Genomic DNA, 4,707 nt, shown 5'->3' with positions numbered 1-4,707 from the left:
TGTGTGGGCCTCGTGGGCCATTGGCACCCCATATATGTTTGGTAAACAACCTTGAACTTCCAGCTATCATCACAGGGCTGCCTTTTAGGAAAAGTACTGCTGAGGCACAGCCTTTACCCTAGTATCCAGTTTGGTTCAGACCAGACAGATAACAAAACTGTCAGCCTCAAAAGGTACCCAGAGCATCTGGGAAGGGCTGAACGTAGCAGGTCAGATGGTGGTGCAATTCATTAAATGCATCCTATAGAAGTTTCCCAGTTCATGAAACAGTTGTCACTCACATCTTTACAGAGAGAGAACCAAGCCCTGTAAGATGGGGGAAGGGACTTGCCCAAGGCCACCTGCTAGAAAGCAGCAGACCTAGATGAGAGCATCTGTGTGGAGACTGGCACTTAGTATGTGCTCGAGAAATACAACACAACAGTGAAGGCTAGACTGTAATGACCTAGGGCTCCCGGGTCCCAGACTAATACTCTTTGCATCTCACCACCTTGAGCTTTTCCATTCCAGGAGAGCTCCAAATCTGGTCTTCATTTAAGAAACACTTGCCAAAAGATGAACTTTTTTCTGGAATGAGCTTGTAGTCTAAATAGCCTCCAAATCCTGTTGATAGGTACCATTTATCAGTTAAGAGAGGACTTAAGAATACCCCTGACTACCTTTATTTTAACATAGCCTTCACTCCAGAGCAGAAAAACTGCCTCTTCATGAGGAAAACAGCAGTATTTACTCTTCGTATTACTGAAGTGTTTCAAAACCAATAATTAAGAAAATACATGAACCCTGCCATGACAGATTGTCATTTCCTTCCCTTCCGCTGCCCCTACTCCCTCATCTTCCAAAGGACAGGAAAAAGAAAAAAAAGGAAGAATTCACCAGGTTTGCATTATCTGATACTTTAATTAAGGAAGAATAAATGGGTCACCGCTGTGAGCTTAGAAACGCAACCTCATGGAACGTTTTCCTTTTTGAATAAACCTGATTACCCTGGTGAGACGTTCCTGTAGCTGCATAAAGACAAAAGCAGAGCTCGGCAGCTTGTGATCAAGGTCGCTCTGAAAATCGATGGCAGCCCTAGCAGCAGACCTGGGAATCCTTGACTCTGGCTACTCTGTCCTGGCTGGTGTCCAGGCTGTCTCCCATCAGGTATTCTCTGAAACTGGTTGGTAATTATATGTGCTAATAGTCACAGACACTCCAGCCGCCAACACCAGGTCCCTAGTTCCTGCATTTGTTAGAATGTCAAATGGCCCTCACCTCTCTAGGCCTGCTTATCGAGAGGGGGAGCTGGGATCTGACAGACTCGGAACTGGGAGCCCACCTGGCAGCTTATAAATGGGCATCTGGGAGGGAGAGAGGCAAGGAGACGATGTTTACCTCCTTTGCCAAAGCCTCTAATCTAGACCTGCTCTGCCTCACAGCGGTGGTGTGACCTTGGACAAGTCCCCTAACCTCAATGAACCTTGTCTGTAAAATGGGATGATAAACGCTGCTTTGCACAGTTGTTGAGGCCAGCCACATACACCACAAGGACTGTCAGTGTAAGGCACGGAGTAGGGCCATAAGATCTACCTGTTGGATGTCTGAATGAACAAAACTTCTTTGATTCTGTTACCTGCAAAATGGAGACAGTAATTCCTTCTTCATGTCACATTAAATGAGAGTGGAAAATACCTGTACAGATGTATTTATATGTTGGGTAAATGGAAAAATAAGTGTTTTTTAAAAGAACTAGTTTACCTATTCAGGTACTGAATTTTTTCTAGTTAATGGAACTTGTGAGTGCTGTACTTATCATCTAGGAAATCTAACCATACAATATTGTATAGTATAGTTTAGTATTGGTACTAGTATAGGAATAGTATAGTTTAGCATTTATATACTAATAATATAGTATTAGTGTAATACAGTAATAGAATCATTTAGTATAGTATTACTATAGTATAGCATTAGTATAGCATATTATAGGAATAGTATAGTATTAGTATAGTAATAGCATAGTATAGTGTTAGTACTGTATAGTATAGTAATAGAAATAGTATAGTATAGTGTTAGTACTGTATAGTATAGTAATAGTAATAGTATAGTGTAGTGTACTATAGCAAACTATATTAGTTTTCTCTCTGAAGATGATTTCCAAATGTGATGCCAATTTAGCTGAAACAATCTATTAGTATTTTTCCTGTCCCACAAGTTATCATCCTGGAGACCTGAGTCAAGAATGGAGAGGGACATGCCCAGAAAGAGCCGAGGGACACACACAGAGCCAACTTCCTTTGTTCCTTTGTGCACTTTGGCCTGTGTGCACATCACACTCACATCCTGGACCTGGGCTGAGGCTTAAACTGGAGAAATGCTGAGACTGAAATCCTCGGTGTGACTGTCAAAACGACACACGCTTGGCCGCTAGATCTTGGAGTCATAGCTTTTGCTGGAGGAGGGGTACAGAGGTGGACAGTGGCCCCCGAGGTTCATGTTCCATCTATGGGATTGTGGAAAGGAACAGAGCCACCTGGAGGAGGGTTATCAGTGTCCTCCAAGAGGGCTTGTCTAGGTCTAGGGTGAGGGACCAGAAAAATGACACATGGCTGTATCTGTGGGTGTCTGGGTTTGACATCTGGCTCCCAACTCTGTCACTGACTACCTGTGTGATGTTGGAAGAGTTACCTAATCTCATGAGCCTTAATTTCCTCCTCTGTAAAATGAGACAGCACTACCTTTCTGGATAACAATGTTTTGAGGCTCATATGAGAAAGTGTCGAAGGTCTTCCAGAATTATAAATAACCAAGTAGGAGCCTCTAATCTTATTTCAGTGATAGTAGACACTTGGGGATTCTAGCTAAAAATGACCACTTTGTGGGCACTTATTTCCTTTCAGAATTAAAAAAAAAATTTTTAATTTTAAAGATGTGGGGTACAATTCAGGGTTAGGTAAACAAATGTTCATTATGCAAGTACCCTTGTTGATAAGGCGTGCCCCTTCCCCCCAACAGGCATTGTTTTTATAGATGCTTCATGTTCATAATCCCACTTGGTACTGGCACCAACCACTGAGGGGGCCTGCTGTTAATATTTCCATGTTACTCATGGGGAAACTAAGGTCTGGAGAGGTTAACTAGCTTGCCCAAGGTTGCACAGCTAATTAACTTTGGTGGTGAAATTTGGACTCAGGCAATAGGACCCTGGAGCCCAGGACCCTCATGTCTAAGCTGTGGGGTCTCCTGAGGGTCTGACAGACAAGGAACACTTTATCAGTAAGTGTTAAGAAAGCATCTTACCTTTCTCTCTGCCCTCTCCCCGGCCAGCCAGCCCAGACTTACTACAACAAAGAGAGCTGGAGCTGTGAGGGGTGGGGGGACAGGAAGCCAGGAATGGGAGAACTGAACCTTAGGGCATCTCCCCCACCCCCCAGGAAACAGGAGGCAGGACAGTCCAGTGGCAGAGGCTGGGTTTTGGAGTAAGAGCCACAAGGATCTCTTCCCCGACACTTCCACCTACAAGCTGTCCCACCGAGGGCTTCCTCCTAACCTGCAAAATGGGAAGATAATGCCAAGCACATGAGGCTGCTGCAAGGCTGAAGAGAGACAAGTAATGAATGTGAATCTCTTGTGCAACTGACAATGGGCATGCACGTAGTAGGGCCTCAGTAAATGGGTGCTTCTAGCCTGTCCCTGAGACCTGCTGTTATTCTAGGTGACGAGGTGTAAGGCATGATGGCACAACCAGAAACGGCCCAGTCTGAAACCCGCTGGCAGAAAAGCTCAGTGGTCAGAGCTATGGGCCTGGGGCTCTGGGCTGCCGGGATTCATACCTGTTGTTTACTAGCCCGGTGACTTTGAGCATGTTATTTAACCTATCTGTACCTCAGTTTCCTTACCTTTGAAGTGGGCATAGTAACAGAACCCACTTCATAGGGTTTGGGAGATATTCGATAGGAATCTGTGCAAAGCATTGGGAACAGTGCCTGGCAGACGGTGAACACTCCACAAATGCTGGCAGTTATGACTCTGATGATCCCCACCTGTGCTCACACTTGGGGGTGGCCCTGAGCCTTCTGGGCTGTTGTTCACCGCACACCCCTCATTTCTTTGCAGAACCCCAACAGACCCTGGAAGGGCAGGTGGAAGTCTTTGCAGACTGGCTGGTGACTGGGCAAGATGAACAGCGGAGGAAGGACAGCTTCTCACCAAGGGAGTGGGAAGGGATTTGAAAATGATGACAGAGACACCCAGGGAAACATCTTGGGGGTCAGGAAAGTGTGCTTTCTCCCTCTCTCTCACGCACACACACGCATCACTGGGTTTCTTTTGCGTTTAAAGCCAGGTTATGACTCACCTGGGTGACTTGTTTTATGTTTATCATTTGTGCTTTGGATAAAAACGAGCCGCCACGCACGGGGTCCCTGGGCAGCCCTGAGCCATCCCCGCCCTCACGGAGGCCAGCCCTGGACACAGGCGTAAGCCATGCAGGGAGGCTCCCTCCCTCCCACGCGTGGGAAACGCAGAGGCGCTCTCTCATCCAGCCAGGAATTTTACTCTGCAAGGCTTGGTCAGAAAACTACAGAAGCCCGTGTTCTCCTGAGGGGGTGGGGAGGCGGGGAGGGACACCCAGTGCGAACAGCGAGGCCGTGGATGGAGAGGACCGCCCGGGCAGCAAGCCACGCCCAGGCCCTGCATCCAAGGCTCGGACCCCTCCGCGCGCCGGCT

The sequence above is a fragment of the Carlito syrichta genome, unplaced genomic scaffold, assembly GCF_000164805.1.
Source record: "Carlito syrichta isolate Samal-C Ts95f unplaced genomic scaffold, Tarsius_syrichta-2.0.1 Scaffold311952, whole genome shotgun sequence".
NCBI lineage: Eukaryota > Metazoa > Chordata > Mammalia > Primates > Tarsiidae > Carlito > Carlito syrichta.
The sequence above is the reverse complement of the archived record's forward strand: the minus strand, read 5'-3'. Positions refer to the sequence as shown.